Source organism: Lissotriton helveticus, chromosome 7, assembly GCF_964261635.1.
Source record: "Lissotriton helveticus chromosome 7, aLisHel1.1, whole genome shotgun sequence".
In the NCBI taxonomy this organism is placed as follows: domain Eukaryota; kingdom Metazoa; phylum Chordata; class Amphibia; order Caudata; family Salamandridae; genus Lissotriton; species Lissotriton helveticus.
In genome coordinates this window covers 1,697,618,123-1,697,638,443 of record NC_136068.1, presented here as the reverse complement: position 1 = coordinate 1,697,638,443, position 20,321 = coordinate 1,697,618,123, and positions in this window count along the sequence as shown.

Sequence of the window (20,321 nt, the reverse complement as noted above, 5' to 3'; positions counted from 1 at the left end):
AAACATTTTCGTGTTTATGCACACTGATCTGCTTTGAATGCTGCCCCCCACCCCTCATTTCTATTAGGAGTACTCTCTCTTTGCAGATAGTGAAGGGTAGTTAACGCAGCCCTTTGCCCCCTTTGTAATCCGTCGTGCCTGCTTCTCTCTCCATTTGATTGATTGTTCTCTTTGGTTCATTCTCTATTTACAAACAAGCACAGAGTCAAAATACTCTGTTTAGTCTTTGCAGATAGCGAAAAACCGTGTAAAAAAACAAAAGGAATCGAGCAAAATCAGTAGGCCACTAATGGGATCTCTTTTTGACCTCGCTAAAATAGAAACATTAGGAACAACCTGTTGAAAATAGCAATGCGTATGTACATAAGCGGCGTTCATTTGTGTTCACAGTACCCCTTGTTGATTGTTTGAATCGAGCATTGAATTGTTCGAAGTTGGTTCTCTTAAGGATCTTCTCTGCCTGCAAACGAGGAAGAATAGGAATATTCTCTCTCCCTTTGCAGATAGTGAAGGGTAGGTAACGCAAGCCTTTAACACGTCGTACCTATTTCATTCCTCATTGATTGATTGATTGTCCGAACATTGACTGTTTGGGAATTAGTTCTTTTTGGAGGTATTCCCTGTTTGCAAATAAACGTAGGAAAATCTTTGCAAGTAGTGAAAGGGTACGTAATGCGGACCTTTCTCCCCCGTTGTAATCTGTCATGCCTATCTACTCCCCACTGATTGATGCACCTGTTTCACCCGGACCATTTACTAGACATACGTCATCTGGCCCGACCAGAGAGCACCCCTAGTGAAAAGGACATATGCAATAATAACGAAGTGATCACTGTATCCTGTTAACAGAAACTTTAGCATGAAACAACCTGGAAAGAAAAGAATAGGAAAACGAAAATCAGTAGGCCACTGATGAACATGAACTTTTATTAAACAACGAACAAAGAAACGATAACATAACGTAATGATAAAACCTATTAATGTCCTAGAAACAAGAAAACGTTAAAATATGCCAGTGGTGAGAGACCAGAAAAACAGTAAGAGAAACCAAATCACCCCTCGCTGTCCCACCGCCTGCCACGCCAAAAAAATCGATAGACTAGGGAAAATGCAAGTCAGTAGAACATCCGCCCCCACTCTGGAAACTTCCAAGGTGGGGCAGGGTTCCGGCTACGCCCAGCCGGGAGCAGCCCATATAAGGCAGGTCCTGCTGCCACGCCTCGGCCAGGAGATCCTAACGTAGGGTGTAGCCGGAGGAGAGGCCGAGACCAACGGGACCCGGCCAGGGGATTGCCTTTACAACGCTGAACAGTTGCAGGGGGGGGGAATGTCTCCTCGACCCTCCCCTCTCTCTCCCAGTCCGGCCGCGGTGGCCCTTGAGAGTTGCAGGTAGTCCCGCCACATGCTCTTCCGGTCCGGCCACCAACGGTCGGGGGGCCGAGGCCGACGGAATCCGGCTGCAGCCGATAAACCAAGAAACCCGTTCATGGGGCCAGAGCCAGGGGCGTCCGGCCGACATCTACCGGAAGCCCGGCCCGAAGACGGACGGGACACTTCTTCTTTCTTGTATAATTGCTGCAACAACCCTGGGGGGGGATGTCTTGCACATGCCTCCGACCCCCCCCCCTCGTCCTCATCGCCTGGTCCGGCCATAACAAATCTCAAGCGAGACGCCGTGGGGTGCACTGGGAGGGAGAGACGGTGCGAACAGGCCTCTCCCGCCTCCCCAGTGGAGGCTTCCCAGCTGCACCCTCAGCGCTCCAGGCGCCCGGAAAAGAGTTCTTCCACTGTGGCCATGCTGCAACGTCTCGCCCGGCAGGGTGGAGCCCGTCCGCTCATTTGACCCCGCGATCGCCAGTAGCTACCGAACTCTCAAAATGGCGGTCGACCTGGCAAGAGCGGGCCCAGCATAAAGAAATGGCCCGGTCACTGGTTGACTCCACCACCGTAGTCCTCCACGACCTTGAAGATTCTAGAGGAGCCGCGGGAGTCTCCGACCCCCGATGGGGAATGACTGCCATGATCACCCGTGGAGTGACGAAACTGTATCCGTGGGACGTCGGCGCCAGCCTCACTTTGAATTACTAGAATCCTGCAGACCTCACTTCCGGTGAAAGCACAGGGTGACCCGGTAGGAAAAATTGTTGCACCCCCTCCCCTTTTTGACTGATAGTTCAAACCACCGATCCTTTCCTTTGCCCTTTTAACGGAACTTTGGACTGCCTCCCCCTCTTTTACATTTTCTAGAGAAAACAAAACATTAACCACTACATTAGCATAGCAGTTGACACCAGAACTGTTTTCAAATTGAAAACCAACAACATCTTCAACAGAATCCTTTTTGTTTCTGCTGTGACCCTGCTACAGCACAGGCATTGTCCCCAGCAGTAATTCTGCAATGCCGGTAAGAATAGCTGTGGTGCCTACTGGACTCACTCACCCCCGCGGCGCCCCACGCCGTTATTTGCTGGGCGGCAACTTGCTAGACATCACTTTCGTGCCATCTAGATTTCAGCGCGTTCTGCTGCCTTGGAACTATTCGCACAACAGACCGCTACTGACAAGAATATTTCATTATTGGTGCTGTCAATTTCAATAAATCTATTGGATAATTCAAAAGAAATTGCCACGGTCTCTTCGTTGTTTAAATGTTTTTACTGTTTTTGTTTTGTTGTATATATTTATATGTTATTAAAGTTTTATATTCCTACTACTTTGTTGGAGTGCTATATATTTTTTATGTGACACATAATTGTAAAAACTTTGATGTACAAAGAGTCATTCCTGGAATCTTCCGCTTCAGGCTCGGTCCCCTCCCCAATCACAATACAGGATAGTTTTCAGATAGTAGGAACACGTGTGGTGTGACGGATCTCATCGGGTGTGGGCCTTGATCTACTATAACTCCTTTGAAGAGGGGTGATTCTTTACAGCTGGGGCCATAAACTACATCTGCAGGGCTAGCTGATAGCCTGGACAATCGGACACAGAGGAAGAGGAGTGTCAGAGGGTGCGGTAGTGAATAGGGCGAAAGGGAGGTGTCGGGCGGGCACAGTGTGATTCTCAGGGAAGAGCAGCGCAGATGGGGGGAGGTTTATTGCCCATGCATAAGACAGAGAGCGGGGGTGACCAGTGCCTGGGGAAGATGCTTGCGAGGGTGAGGAGCCATGCTACGAATCGACAGCGTGCAGAGAGTGGGTCTGGTCAAGACATCTAAAATGGCTGCCGTGCACGACAAAAGTGTGGCATTTCAAAAAAGGCAAGATGGCGCAGACAATGTTTTTCAACACTTCCTCATTTCCTTCGAATCGAACGTTAACAGACGTTGGGGCATATTACCAAAGTTAAGCGATATTTATCGCTAACGATGCTTACCAACGAATTTTTTACCGCTAAGCATCGTCAGAAATTATCGAAGATAAACCTTGCTATTATCAAGGTTTATCACAAATGCGATAATAAACGGCCGCAATGCATGAATATCGCTAAAAACTCAGCGATATTCATGCATTACCGAGCTAATGCTCTTAGCCATGTTATCCACCTCGCATTGGATAACATGGCTAAGAACTGCTCAGGGCAGGTGTTACTTTTTGGAGATATTCGCGCTTAGCGCGAATATCTCCAAAAGTTGGTAATAGGAGATAGATATCTTGCATGTTGTAATGCAAGTTATTGTGGTATATGGAACTCATACCATAATCTCTCAGGAAAGCAGAAACTGATCCTTTTGGGACCGCCTAAAAAGGCCTAGGGGGTGAGGAGTACTCTACTTTGCCCCCTTTTCACGTTCCGAACTATTTTATTTTACTCTCTTCTGTAATTACACAAAATACCAGCGATAAGATGCATCGGAGACACACAGTGAGAGAAAGGAGGCCGGAGATGAAGAAGACATGTCAAATACACATTGGAGATAATATAGTGGCAGAAGGGAAGTAAATATGAGTAAACTTACCATGTAACATAAAAATGTTGCACTCTATACTATAAGTCTCATTTTATACTACAATCACTTCGCTACAACCTCATAAATTAAAAATAAAAATGAATAATGTCTCAAACAATTTTTGATTTCTAAATATAAATTTATTCTTCAGAATTTTCTAAATTTGAAAGAACTAGTAACATGTCCTCATCAGCAATGTCCTCATTAAAAGTCTCCAATGATGATTCTTGTAACTCTATGGTCTCCAAACACTCGATAAATTCGCCATCAAGAGATTGATCAAAAAAATCATTCAAGTCATCTCCTCCTTGTGACAATATTTCATTATTGGTGCTGTCAATTTCAATCAATGTAGTGGAATCATTCAAGTCATCTCCTCGTGACAATATTTCATTATTGGTGCTCTCAATTTCAATCAATGTAGTGGAATCATTCAAGTCATCTCCTCCTTGTGACAATATTTCATTATTGGTGCTGTCCATTTCAATCAATCTAATGGAATCATACAAGCCATCTCCTCCTTGTGACAATATTTCATTATTGGTGCTCTCAATTTCAATCAATGTAGTGGAATCATTCAAGTCATCTCCTTGTGACAATATTTCATTCTTGGTGCTGTCCATTTCAATCAATCTAATGGAATCATACAAGTCATGTCCTCCTTGTGACAATATTTCATTATTGGTGCTCTCAATTTCAATCAATGTGTTGGACAATTCAAAAGAAATTGCCACGGTCTCTTCATTGTGAGCCATTTTATTTTGAAATTGCTTGCTGTAAATTGCAGAAAAAAATAATCACTTTCATTTATCGTTTTTAGTAATACATAATATAAAACTAACTTTATCAAGTATTTAGTATAACAGAAGGACTGCAAATAAATAACAGAAAACATTTTTCAAATTATATTCAAGTGTACAACATAGTTCCCATTACAAATTAACAACTCACCTTTTTAAAAGTAGCAGAAGTGTTAGTACTGTGTAAATCAAACACCAGAAATTCACCACCAAAAATTCCTCACAAATGTACCTCAGACAGTAGTATCACAAAATGGCTGTGGTTTCCTCTCATTTGACATATATACATAACCAATTAACTTTCATCACACACAAATACAAAACCAAAGTAACATTTTAATTGGTTCTAAATTTCAACACTTTCAAATGTGTTTTCCCCATGCAATTTTCCATAGGACATTTACATACGTCTACAGCCTGAATGGCTGAACGGAATTACACCAAACTTGGCAAAATGGTACATCAAACCTAAGAGGTCAGGAAGGATCTACTATGCCCCCTTATGGTCATTTCCCCCTTCGCTTTGGCCTCCTCTTGTCTCTCAATCCTACCGAGAGACAAGATGGCGGCCGCTACGGACTGTTTGGAATGTTGACAGACGCCGGAGAACCAATCAGCTTCGCAAAGCTCCGTAACGCGAAAAGTACGCGAAGCGGAGCGCTGTTACAGATATATATCTTTTTTTGAACGTTAATTTCTCAAAATCCACTGGAGCACATATATTGAGACCTAGCAAAGGCACATCGGGCTACCAGTCCCTAATATTTTACCAAGTTTCGTGCAAATCCATTCAGCCGTTCGATTATTATTATTATTATTTTTTTTTGCCCCGCGGGGCCCTTTTAAAACCTCCACATCAAACCTAGGGGGTCAGCGAGGATCTACTATTCCCCCTTATGGTCATTTGCCCCTTCGCTTTCGCCTCCTCTTGTCTCTCGATCCTACCGAGAGACAAGATGGCGGCCGCTACGGACTGTTTGGAATGTTGACAGACGCCGGAGAACCAATCAGCTTCGCTTCACAAAGCTCCGTTGCGCGAAAAGTACGCGTCCTGGGACGCTGCCCGGTCCGCTGTTACAGATATATATCTTTTTTTAAACGTTAATTTCTCAAAATCCACTGGAGCACATATATTGAGACCTACAAAAGGCACATCGGGCTACCAGTCCCTACAATTTTGCCAAGTTTCGTGCAAATCCATTCAGCCGTTCGGGCTAAAAGTGAGGCCAACCGCCCTATGGAAAACTCAATGTTAAAAACACGTTTTGGGACCCCCCTTTTTTCTCGACCCCCCCTGGACGAAACCCCCCCCAATTTTCAGGGGCTGCTCAGAAACAAAATGTGCCATTTTCCTGAAAATTTCAGCCAATTCCGTCCACAAACGCCAAAGTTATTAGACATAGAATTTTCAAAAATCCCATAGAGAAAAAATCCTAACTATATATACCTACTGGCGACCGCCAGTAGGTAATATATATATATATATAAAATGCTTCGCTGCTACTCATACAGTAAGCACCAGCACTCACGTTAGTTTTAATCTCAACCGAGGTTTATTGCACAAAATTCAAAAAACAGATGCGTTTCAGCCGTAGCTTTCGTATATATGTGTATGTATATATATATATATAGAACTCTTGGGTCCGCGTGTTCATCTGCTTGCTGGAAAAGTCTTTTTGGTGAAGTACGAGAAATATATATATATATATATATATTCACTGAAAAAACCATAGGTTTCACACTCGTTCTAGTTAGGAATTAGCATTTAAAAAACCTTTGAAATTCACTGAAAAAACCATAGGTTTCACACGAGTTATAGTTAGCTGAATATTTTACTCATACAAAACCATTGAAATTCCCATGTTATAGTTAGTTGGACTCACTATAACTCGCGCGCCCGCAATCCACTGCTGATGATGTCACATATTACATCATTCATGACATGGTCAGTGACATCACTGATGACATCACTGATGGCATCTCAAATGACATCACTGATGACATCACTGATGGCATCATCCAGTGAATGTGTGTTTCTGTAAAGTTAAAATATGTTTTACATATTGAAGAATGAGTGGATGTATGGGTGTCTAGATGAAGGATTTAGTAGGTAGGTGACTGACTATATGAGTGAGTGATTAAATGTGTCTTACTGAATGCATTGGTTAGTGACTAATCTGTTTGAATGTGTGCATCAGTATGTCTGTTGTTGTGTAAGCTGCTGCATGTGTTGATCAGTAGCTATATGAGTGGCTATATGGGTTATTGATTGGTTGCCCAAGTATTTGTATGTGAGGCTGAGTGTGTGTGAGGGTGGCTGGGAGTTGTGTGACTCGGTGCAGAGATGTTGATTCACTTGGTGTATGGGTTCAAGAGTGCATGTGGAAACAGCTGTATGGGCGGTTGACTGTGTGCATGGGTGTGTTGGTGAGTGAATGGATATCTCAGTGCTACATGTCCAAGTAAGTACATATGTAAAACACAGTGCATGTGAGAGTTGGCATATATAAATGACTATACATGAGAGCCTGTGATTGCGTAAGTTGCTGTATGGATCAATGTGTACTTGTATCAGTGATTGTAAACGAGAGTAAGTATGTGTTAGTATATGTTTGAACAAGTAAGGTTTTGTGTGTATAACTGTATAGATGAGGACATGGGAGTGTGATTGATTCTTTGCATGACTGACTAGGTGTGTAAGTAACTCCATGGATGAGTGGCAATGTGTGAGTGTCTGTATAGGTGTATGAGTGCATATGATAGTGTTGTATTGATGAGTGACTGTATGTATGAGTGATTGTATGGGTGAATGTGTGGATGTGTGTGTAGACTTAGGAATCAGTGAGTGCGTATGTAGTAACTGGTATTGGTGTGTCAATGGTTTCAAGAATGGTAGTCTGTATTTAACACTGGGTGTACCAAAGGTTAGATTAGAGTGTGAGGGGGTGCATCGTATTATCACATGAATGATGTCATCAGTGATGTCATTTCAGATGTCAACAGTGATGTCATCAGTGATGTCATTTGAGATGTCATCAGTGATGTCATCAGTGATGTCACTGACCATGTCATGAATGATGTAATATGTGACATCATCAGCAGTGGATTGCGGGCGCGCGAGTTATACTGAGTCCAACTAACTATAACGTGGGAATTTCAATGGTTTTGTATGAGTAAAATGTTCAGCTAACTATAACTGGTGTGAAACCTATGGTTTTTTCAGTGAATTTCAAAGGTTTTTTAAATGCTAATTCCTAACTATAACTAGTATGAAACCTATGTTTTTTTTCAGTGAATGTCAAATGTTTTTTAAAAACTAATTCCTTTATTTTTCAATGTATTTTTTTTTTTTTTTAACCATTTTTTCCTGGTCGCTCAGGGTGCGCGCACCGGTAAGCTTACCTGTATCATTTTGAAGTGGGGCACTCAGGGTGTGCGCACCTGTAAGCTCTCCCGAGAGCGCTATTTCTGCGTTCGTAAAAAAAAAATATGTATGAAAAGTAAATATTAATGCAAGACATTCAGTACCATGCTTATGAAAGTAGTATTTTTGATTTTCCGAATGAAAATGATTTTGCATTTCCGTAAAGCTACCAAAACGTCACTCAGGCGCGCCGCGTAAGCGCCCTCGGAAGTGCCTAAGTTCGTGCCGCTTAAGCGCCCCCCGGAAGCGCTCCGGTGCGCGCAGCGTAAGCGCGTCATGTCATATGACCTTAAATTAACACTTTTCATCGGTTGCTAACAGTTTTTTTTTCAAAGAATGAAAACCTCACCCATTTCCTTCACTTCTTCTTTCACTTTTGTGACTGAAAGACCTGTTTTTTGCTGCTCACCCTTTTTGTAATTGTCATGGCTGCTAGACCCACCAGTAGCATTGAGGACTCAGATGGGTTCATTGAAGAAGAGGCTCCTCAGCCTAGAGTAAAGGAGCACTTCATATGGAAATTTTTCTCAATACCTGCTGATAAAAAGAAATTAAATGCTCCAAAGGTGGAGTGCAACATTTGCAATACTATACTTTCCCGAGGAGAGCCCACAAGGAAGTACAGTTTCGGAAATTCAACTATGATTCGCCACGTTCAACGCAGGCATCCTCAGAACTATGCCCGGGAGAGTGTCAGGGCTCTGGCACGAGAGGCTCCAAAGGATGGTGCCTCTACTTCAACTGGAGGAGCAACTGTATCGGTGAGGGGGCGACCAGAACAGCTGATTCCAAATATTCAGCCTGTTTTCGACAGAATTTATTTATTTATTTATTTTTGAGATTTATAAAGCGCGAACGTATGCCCATGGGCGTCTTGGCGCTGAAAACTCAACTCGTGACTCTTCTGATGTAATTCCTGAAAGGTTACTGGGTAAATAGCCAGGTCTTTAAACCTTTACGAAAGGAATAAAGAGAGTGGCTTAATCTAATTGACATTTTCATGTAAACAAGGGAACCCAACAAGTACCTTCGGACCATGGGTAATCAACTTTTAAAGACAACAAGGGTCCTCAGGAAATAAAAATGAACAGAAAAAATTATTTTACAGACCACAATCGGTACTATAATCAAGTTTCCAGACCCAGCCGGGTAAGGAAATGTTTAATTCAGGGATAAAAGGAGTTTGGTTGACCTAGAGGTGGCCAAATATAAACATTGTAGATAGGGCACAGTCCTGTACCTATCCTTCAAAAGAGAGAATTTATAGTAGAAAAGATAAGTGAGAAAGGAAAGTTTTTCAGGCAAGAAGTTTGGAGCCAAATGTCGCTTGTAAATTAGTAATCAATACAAAACAAGTTTCGACATACAGTATTTACAGAATGGCATACAATTGAATTTTCCGTAACACTGTTCAAGCGTCAACGTTTCGATCCCCTGGCTCCTAATGAACTGGGATCATCATCAGGACTATTTAAATCATTTGCCTGTTTTTAAGAATGCCTGCCGGGCAATTTGTTAGATCCTGGTCAGGCACTTGAGTGGGTGGTCAGAATACCGTGATTATGCCGGTACCTGGTTTCAGGGCGAGGTTAATTAACCTCAACGTCGAGCGATCCTTGCGGTTTCACTCGCAGAAATGGATTTTGTCCTTCGGTAAGGGCCGAATGTGATTCCAACACCCGGTAGGCTATTTTGGCCGTGAATGCCGAGGCGGGGTGGCGGCGAGACTCGATGGTCTCTCTCCGCGTCTTTTGCAGCAATGATACGCTGTCCGGGACAGCGTATCATTGCGGGGTGGCGGCGAGACTCGATGGTCTCTCTCCGCGTCTTTTGCAGCAATGATACGCTGTCCGGGACAGCGTATCATTGCTGCAATGTTTATATTTGGCCACCTCTAGGTCAACCAAACTCCTTTTATCCCTGAATTAAACATTTCCTTACCCGGCTGGGTCTGGAAACTTGATTATAGTACCGATTGTGGTCTGTAAAATCATTTTTTCTGTTCATTTTTATTTCCTGAGGACCCTTGTTGTCTTTAAAAGTTAATCTAATTGACAGCGGAAGTAAATTCCAGAGTCTGGCTGCCGTGACTGAGAAGTGTCTGTCACCCCAGGAAACAGTCTTAGTGCGGGGAACAGTTAATTGGTGCAAGGACACTGATCTCAATTGCCGTGACGGAAGATATGGTATAAACTGGTTTCTGAGAAACTGCGGACCTTGGTGGTGCAGTGCTTTAAAAACCAAGCAGAGTGTTTTAAATTTTATCCGGGTTTTAATAGGTAACCAGTGATAATTCCGGATGGTATGGGCAATGGGCATGAATTTGGGAGTTTTGGATAGTAATCTTGCAGCCGCGTTTTGTACTGATTGCATTTTGTTAACGACCCACACTTGAGCATTGGCAAAAAGGCCATTGCAGTAGTCGAGTGAAGAAAGTACAAGTGTGCTTACCAGAGTTATGCCTGCACTGTCGGGCAAAAACGGCATGTGAAAAGCTGTTGCCGCTGTCTGATTAGCATGCGCGAAAAAGTTGAGATGTTCATCAAACACTACTCCCAAATTCCTGACCTTTGAGACAGGATTGGGCAGGGTTCCAAATGCAGAAGGCCACCAAACGGATGACCAGCGAGGAGAAAGTTTCCCAAAGATGACCACCTCGGTCTTCTCGGAGTTAAGTTTGAGGCAGCTGGAGGACATCCAATCTCCAATTGCTTGCATGCCCTCCTGGAAGCGCTCCGCTACCTCTTCTCCGTCGATGTTAATGGCGAGGACTAGCTGGGTGTCATCCGCATAGGAGGTAAGGCCCATCCCATATTGTTTGATGACTCTGGCAAGGTCCGACACATAGATATTAAAAAGTGTTGGACTAAGGGATGAGCCCTGGGGAACCCCACATGGTAGAGACAGCTCAGCTAATTGAAATGGTCCTAATGTGACTGCCTGAGTCCTGCCGGACAAAAAAGAGGCTAATAAGTTTTTAGCTCCCAGTTGTAAGCCCATCCCTCCGACACGGTCGATTAAGATGGAGTGATCGACCGTGTCGAAGGCTGCAGAGAGGTCCAGCAGTACAAGTACTGCTGTGCCCCCTTGATCTCTGATGACTCTGATGTCATCGGCGGCTTTAATGAGGGCAGTTTCCTTGCCGTGGAATTTACGGAATCCAAACTGGGTATTGTCCAGCAGTTGATGTTCCTCGATATACTCAGACAGCTGCTGGTTCATTGCTTTCTCTGCCACCTTGGCCAAGAAAGGGAGACTAGCTATTGGTCTAAAGTTTTTCGGTCCGTCCATGGCCAGATGCTGTTTTTTTAAAAGCGGCTTTAAGAGAGTATTCTTCAAAAACTTGGGATAGATCCCTGAGTTAAACATGACATTACATAATTGCGTGATTACTGGTGCTATTAAGTCCAGAACCGGGTGAAATTTTTTTGGTGGACATGGGTCTAAAGCCGATCCTGTTTTAATAGTTTTAATAATGTCCATAGTTTGTTGCTCTGTTATTTCTCTGAATTGGGAAAATGAACTGGCAGAGGGGGTAGACCAGGTGGGGTATATGGTAGAGTTATCTTTGGAAGAAAAGGCTACATAGATGTCGTTGACTTTAGTATAAAAGACATTGGCCAACGCATCACAGAATGATTGAGAGGGGGACGGGGCCAAATCGGGGGTGTTCCCCACTAATTGCTTAACTACCTCATACAGTTGTTTATTTGAGTTTTTTGCATTATCAATTTGGGTGCTAAAATACTTTCTTTTTGCCTCAGTGATCATTTTTTTATAATTTGCAAGAGATTCCTTGTAGCGAGTTTTGCTTTCTGTATCATAGGATCTGCGCCAGGTCCTCTCCCGATTCCTGCAAATTAATTTTTGTATTCTAAGCTTTTCCGAGAACCATGGGGCAGAAGGAGCGGTCCTATTTCTGGATATGGTTTTTTGTGGAACCAGTTTTTTAATGGCATTACCTAACCAGTTTGTGTATTGACTCATAGCAGTATTGGGTTCATCTGCAATGGTCGGGCGAGTGTTGTCCAATAGTTCTCTGAAGTCTACATTATTTAGATCGTTCCAAGCATTAAATGGGGTTCGGCAAGGGACGATTGGTCTGCCTAATAAGGCATCATTGTTGGAAATTTCACAGAGAACGGCATGATGGTCGGACCAAGAAAGCGGGAGAATATCTTGTAAGTAAATCCCTTTAAAGCTGGAAAAAATGCCATCTAGCGTGTGACCTGCCTCATGTGTAGGGGAAGTAACCAGTTGGGATAGTCCTAGGATTTCCATATCCGACAGTAGGGTGTGTGTTTCATTGTCATCATGTTTTTCTAAATGGAAATTAAAGTCACCTAGGACCGTGAAACAGTCCTCTGTTGCTAGTGATTCTAACAGGTGATTCAGATTGGACAGAAATTGTGTACGAGCTCCTGGAGGTCTGTATAAAAGAATTCCTTTAAAATTATGCGAGGTTGTCAACAAAATAGAAAAAAGAATAGCTTCACACAATAGTGAGAGTAAAGGAGACAGCATTACCTTGAAGGTGTTGCGGACAATAATTCCTAAACCACCTCCTTTCTTTCTTTGTCTATTGTGTCGATAGATTTTATATCCAGGTGGAACGGCGATGGAATCACAATCAAATGCAAAGATTGTGATGAATTACTTTGTCATGGTGAACAAAGTATTATGAACATTGTCCGTACCAGAGAAAATCACCGCTGCCGTCCCCACCCCTAATTTTGATTCTTTTTTTTTGCTCCTGTTGAGCAGTTTGCCATTCCCTGTTTTTGTTTTTGTTGAGAAAAAAACGGAAAAAAAAGAAAAAAAAAGTTCTTTTTAGAACTACCTCCAATTCTCAAAAAAGAGCTGTATTCTTAAAAAAATCAAAAAGAATAACTGAAGTGGAGTGCAGTGAGAGAGGAGAGGAAAATGAGTGAGAAAGTAAAGAAAGGGACGAGTGGGGAAGGGAAGTGAAGTAGGGGGACTGAAAGAAGGTGAGTGTGGGAGGTGAGTGAGGAGAACGAGAGTGAACATGGGGAATGAGGATAAGTCAAGAAAATGTAGTAAAGGAACGGTGGCGTGGAAGGGTAAGAAAAGAGCAGTGATGTTGAGGAAAGAGTGGAGATACAGACTGGATAAAGGCAAGTGTGAGTGTGAGACAAGGTGAGTAAGGGAGTGAAGAGACAGAGAAAGTGAAAGAAAAAGTGAGAGTAGAAGACTGAGGGCCTCATTTATGAGGCCATGCGTCACTTTTACGCCGCCGGTGCGTCACTTTTTGTGACGCACCAGTGGTGTAAAAAATGTGCCTTGTTGAGTCATATTTACAAGTGACGCATCTAGGTAGATGCGTCACTTTGTAAACCCCTGCGCCACATTATACCTGCGCCAGGTATAATGTATGCAAGGGGGGCATATTGACGCAAGGAAGGGTCGTAGAAGTGACGCAGTGAAATCTATGAGATTTCACTGCATCACTTTTAGGACGCCGTTGGGTCAAAATCTTGCGCCTGCCTCACAGCAGGCGTAAGACTGACACAGGCCCTTTCACATGGGGCTTGCCCCATGTTAAAGGATGCATTGCTGGAGTTGCGTCACTTTTGTGACACACTCCAGCAATGCGTCACTTTTGCGCTTACAGATACATCAGAAATACTGACGTAAATGTAACTCCTTGCGACATGATGCGTCATACATTAAATATGACGCATCAGGAATGTCGCAAAGAGAGCGCCCTGAGAAATGACGCATCGCTGCTTTCACGCAGCGATGCGTCATTTCTCATAAATGAGGCCCTGAATGAGGGAGGAAAGAAACATAAGTGAGGGAGTGTGGCTGTGTTATAGGGAGTGAGCGTGATAGAAGAGGAGTGACAGACTAAGGGGTCAGAGAGAATGAGGCTAACAGAGAGAGAAAGAGGGAAGGGGAGGGTAGAACTAAGAGGACAGAGGGAGTAAGAGAAGGAGTTAGTGAAGTGGAGTAAGTGAGTAAGGGAAGGGAAAACAGTGAAGGTGTAAAGAAAGAGAAGTGAGAGGAAGGAAAGTGAAGGAGAAGGTCTGAAAGAAGGTGAGTGTGGGAGTATGGCTCGGTTATAGGGAGTGAGCTTGATAGAAAAGGAGTGAGAGACTAAGAGGACAGAGAGAATGTGGGTAACAGAGAGAGAGTGAGAAAAGGAGAGTGAGTAAGTTAGAGGACAGAGGGATTGAGAGAAGGAGTTACTGAAGTGGAGTAAGGGGAGTAAGGGAAGGGAAAAGAGTGAAGGAGCAAAGGATGGGAAGAGAGAGGAGGGGAAGTAAAGGAGAAGGTTTCAAAGAAGGTGAGTGTGGGAGTATGGCTGAGTGATAGGGAGTGAGCATGACAGAAGAAGAGTGAGAGACTAAAGGGACGGAGAGAATGAGGCTAACAGAGAGAGAATGAGGGAAGGGAAGTGTAGAAGTAAGAGGACAGAGGGAGTAAGAGAAGGAATTAGTGAAGTGGAGTAAGGAGAGTAAGGGAAGAGAAAACAGTGAAGGAGTAAAGAAAGGGAAGTGAGAGGAAGGAAAGTAAAGGAGAAGGTCTGAAAGAAAGTGAGTGTTGGAGTATGGCTCAGTTATAGGGAGTGAGCGTGATAGAACAGGAGTGAGAGACTAAGAGGACGGAGAGAATGTGGTTAACAGAGAGAAAGTGAGAGAAGGGGAGTGAGTAAGTTAGAGGACAGAGGGAGAAACAGAAGGAGTTAGTGAAGTGGAGTTAGGAGAGTAAGGGAAGAGAAAAGAGTGAAGGAGCAAAAGAAGGAAAGAGACAGGAAGGAAAGTAAAGGTTAAGGTCTGAAAGAAGGTGAGTGTGGTAGTATGGCTGAGTTATAGGGAGTGAACGTGACAGAAGAGGAGTGAGAGACTAAAGGGACGGAGAGAATGAGGCTAACAGAGAGAGAATCTGGGAAGGGGAGTGTAGAAGTAAAACGACAGAGGGAGTAAGAGAAGGAATTAGTGAAGTGGAGTAAGGAGAGTAAGGGAAGGGAAAACAGTGAAGGAGTGAAGGAAGGGAAGAGAGAGGAAAGAAAGTAAAGGAGAAGGTCTGAAAGAAGGTGAGTGTGGGAGTATGGCTCAGTTATAGGGAGTGAGTGTGATAGAAGAGGAGTAAGAGACTAAGCGGACGGAGAGAATGGGGGTAACAGAGAGAGAGTGAGAGAAGGGGAGTGAGTAAATTAGAGGACAGAGGGATTGAGAGAAGGAGTTACTGAAGTGGAGTAAGGGGAGTAAGGGATGGGAAAAGAGTGAAGGAGCGAATGATGGGAAGAGAGAGGAAGGAAAGTAAAGGAAAAGGTCTGAAAGAAGGTGAGTGTAGGAGTATGGCTGAGTTATAGGCAGTGATCGTGACAGAAGAGGAGTGAGAGACTAAGGGGACGGAGAGAATGAGACTAACAGAGAGAGATTGAGGGAAGGGGAGTGTAGAACAAAGAGGACAGAGGAAGAAAGAGAAGAAGTAAATGAAGTGGAGTAAGAAACTGCACATTTTAATTGGTTGTACTTTTGAACACTTTGAAAGTCACATAACATTCACCCATCCCCCCAGTGCTCATTCCCCTGTTACCATGGTAACTCCCTCCTCACCCAGCACACAGTTCAGAAGTTCATCATACTATGTTGCAAAAAAATGCAGCAAAGGTGTTTGACCACTCAATGTACCAGCTAATCATGTGCAATGTTTCTTGAAATGACTTTTCCTCAACCATTGAAATTACTTATTTCAAAAAACAAAAGCATGCACCCTAGTTTTCAGTGGAGAATGTTAAGAAAGCACCAATCATTTTTTGTTTTTCAAGTGCACTGAATCTCACCCACTTTTTTACATAACTCCTACTTTCAAACTGCCATTTCATTTACACAACTCATCTGAATACAAGCACATCTACCTTCAAGATGCCAAAAGTCTGGTTTGTGGGTCATAGCTTTGTCCACTGGAGTCAAAAATACGCAGCTAACAGAGGTATTTACAACCTTGATTTACCAAATGTGGACATTGTATGGATTCGACAGAGAGGATTGAGAAGTGTCCAATTGATACCATTGGTAAAATCCTTTATGCATCTACCACACCCTGACCTCATAATTGTGCACTCTGGTGGCAATGACCTGGGCACTTTGACTGGGGTAGGTCTGGAAATGCTTTTAAAGGACATCTTTGGGCAATTGATGTCACTTTCTCCAAAAACTGCCTTGGTATTTTCTAATATATGCCAAAGGCAAAAATGGAACTGGTCCAACCAATTTTGTCCACAGATTGAGAAAGCAAGGAAACATGTGAATAAATCTGTTTCTGCTTTCCTCAGAGACTATGGTATGGGTTCCATTTACCACAACAACTTGCGTTACAACATGCAAGACATCTATAGGAGAGATGGTGTGCATTTTACAGATGAGGGGAATAGAGTTTTCCTCTTGAATATAAAACTCTGCATTGGTACCTACTTGTAGGTACAAAAAACACCCACATAACACAACAGCTCTTTTCAGAGCTACCCTACCTCTAAGCACTCTAAATTATTTTCTTACTATAATTTTTTACACTGTTTTTCCCTGTGGTGCGCTCAGGGTGCTCGTACCGGAGCGCGCACCTGGGAACGCACCCAGCGCTTACCCCGTGAAAATTTGAAAAAAAAAATATGTTTTTTTGTCCTTCAGGTTCCTTCTAGACCCCCCTCAGAAAACCTAGGGGGTCAGGGGGTGTCTACTCTGCCCCCTTTTAATTATTTTGCCCTTTCTTTTTCACCTTTTGTGTCTCGATTCTACCGAGACACAAGATGGCGGACTCTCCGGACTGTTTAGAATGTTGACAGACACCCGACAGCCAATCAGCTTTCCGCTCGCGCACTCCCGTAGCGCGCCGGGTACGCGCACCAGTGAGCGCTCGGAGAGCGCCTATAGATATATATGTGTTTTTGAAGTTAATTAAAAAAAAAAAAACACTGGAGCAATTTTCACCAAATATAGCAAAGGCACATCTGCGTACCAGTCCCTACAATTTTGCCAAGTTTGGCGTAATTCCGTTCAGCGGTTCGGGCTGTAGACTTGTCAGACCGTCCAATGGAAATTAACATGGGGAAAACACGTTTTGGGACCCCCCTTTTTTCTCAGCCCTCACTTCACGAATCCCCCCGAAACTTTCAGGGAAGGAGCTGGCCAAAATTTTGGAAAATTACACGCAGATCAGTGATGTCATCAGTGATGTCACTGACCATGTCATGAATGATGTAATATGTGACATCATCAGCAGTGGATTGCGGGTGCGCGAAATATAGTTAGTCCAACTGACTATATAGGAGCAATTTCAATGGTTTTTTAAATGCTAATACCTAACTATATATGACCTGAAACCTATGGTTTTTTCAGTGAATTTGCACGGTTTTTTAAATGCTAATTCCAAACTATCTATGACCTGAAACCTATGGTTTTTTCAGTGAATTTGCAAGGTTTTTTAATTGCTAATACCTAACTATGTAAGGATTCAAACCTATAGTTTTTTTAAGGAATATATATATTTTTATTTTCAAGTTTTTTTTTATATGATTACAGGGTCCGCGCACCGTGAGGGCTCCGAGCTCTTACCACCACAAATTTTTTCAAATTTCTAAAACATAATATCTACGTTTTTAGCGTTGATTTTAAAGGTAGACAATATTTACTTTGATGTAGAAAAGGTTTTTTCAAACTTTTAACAACAGGTTATTTACTTTTTAAAGTAGTAGCAAATCTCGCGATGGTGCGTCGCACGTGCACGCAACGTAAGAGCTCCGTCCGCGCACCGCAAAAGCTCCAAGCTCTTACCCCCGAAAGTTTCATAAACTTTAAATCGTTATATCTACGTATTCATTGCACAATGTAAAGGTACACATTATGTGAAATAATAAAGAACATGTTAATTTAAACTTTTAAAGACCATATAAAACTTTATTTAAGCAATTATAAATCTTGCGAGGGTGCGTACTACGTAAACGCTCCGTAAGATGATGTAAGTGCCCCGTAAACGCAACATAAGCTTACTTAAACGCCCCGTAAACGCAACGTAAGCGCTCCATAAGCTTACTTCCAACCATGTGACCTTAAACCAAAATATTTAATTGGTTTATAATACTTCCTACTCCAATTGTTGAAAAACCCCTCCCATGTTTATCATTCTTCTTTGGCTTTCAGAGAAGCAACACCTTTTTTCTACAGCTCCTAGCTACAGAAAAATACTTCCAAATGGCTGAACATCCAGAGTCTGACCATTCTTCTAATGAAGAGTTTGTTGAAGAGGACCCTCACCCAAGTAAGAAGAAGGAGTCCATAGTCTGGAAATTTTTCAGTTTTCCAGAACATCAAAAGAAAGTAAATGCACCACTGGTCACATGCAAGATCTGTGACACAGTGTTATCAAGAGGAAATCCAAATAAGAAATATTCATTTGGAACCCACACCATGGAACGCCATGTAAAAAATATGCACCCCAATAATTGGAGCAGAGCTGTGGTGCAAAGATCTCAGGAGGAGGACTCTTCTCCTAGTACATCTACAGCAAGAACCGGAGTACCACCAATGCCATCTTCAACGGTGGCGAACATTCAGCCAGAACTGAAAAATCTAATGATGCAATGCATAAATTGCAGTAAATTAGTAGCCTTCGGACAACAGTCCATTGAAGTAATTTTACAGAAAAACAGGAACCACAGATGCACGAAATAATTTTTTCTTTCAATTTCATAGTTTGTTCCTGTTGAACAATTATTTTGTATAAAAAGTTCATTTTTCTATGTTTTTCAAGCAAAACAAAACCAAAAAAAAAGTTCTTTTTAGAACTACCTCTACTGGTTAAAGAAAGAACTAAATTTCTATGTTTGTATGTAAAAGTTTCAAATGGTCGCAGGACTATTGCATAATAGCCCTCTCACCCTGGGCACAAGACGATTGCTGGGTCTCCAGCTTTTGCAATTCAAAACTTGACTTCGTTAAATGTTCAAACGTTAGAATTTATTTTTCATCATAACCAAATGTTTTCATGTTAAATTCACATATTAGATGTCTCCTTGTACATCATTTGTTTGTTGTTCCCAAGTAAATAAATCACATCCAATGCATTTCGGTGCGTGTAGCACCTTCATCAGGGAAACCTGTTAATTAATAAAACAAAACTTGCTTTAACCTGCCGTATTACTTATGATTCACAATGTTAAACATTATTAGCAACTTTGTATGCTGACTGTGTTGTTACGCTAATGCGTGGCTTAACGTGATGAGTGCTCGCGTATAAAAATAAAAGTTCTACGGGATATTTAACAAAGGTCGATTAAGTTAACAGACGTCTATGCCGATTGTTCATGCTAGTAGTTCGCTGTAACAGTGAAACAACCTTTCTGGCCTCTTGCGTGAATACTACCGCCATGATTTTAGGGCCGCTCAATCGCTGGCATGTGATTGATTAAGTTATAGCTACACCGACAATGCGGGATGCGACTAGCAGTGGCAGTTAATTCTAACTATAGACGCTTACCTTGTGAACTTTGTGTCGACTACGCGAACTTCGCGCTGCCTCTCCTAATGGCGCCGAGGTCAAATGTGTATGTATTTCTACCAGTGGATAAACGCATGCGCGTTACTGCACAAGCCGTTTTTTTTAAAAACAACTTTGTTGACACGATCAATGTTATGCGCTAACAATGCTATGTTATGCTGGCTGCTCGCCCTTGCCATGTAGTGCACCTATGCCTGATCAATTGTAAAAGTTAAGAGCTTCATGAAACGCTGTATGTTGCGTGATTGCTGCATGATACATATAATCAGAATATATACAAATTCATAAATAGCACAAAAATTCTGTCCGATCATTCAGCCCTTTGGGCTTCAGGCTGTTCAGATGGTAAATCCAGTGATTCTCTCTTTTGAGTAAATTTTTTTTGTTTGTTGCGCCCTCAATTTTGGGCACTATTTCCAAAATGCAAGCCCGCAATTGGCTTATGTGGTGATGTTTCTCTTTGAAGTGAACGGCCACCGTTGATTTCACCGATTCTGTTCTTATGTTACTTTTGTGTTCTGTAAGGCGTGTTTTTAATTTGCGTTCAGTGTGGCCTACGTATACGGAACCACAAGGGCATTTCAGCATGTATATAATGTTCATTGGATCGCATGTCCCAGTGACTCTT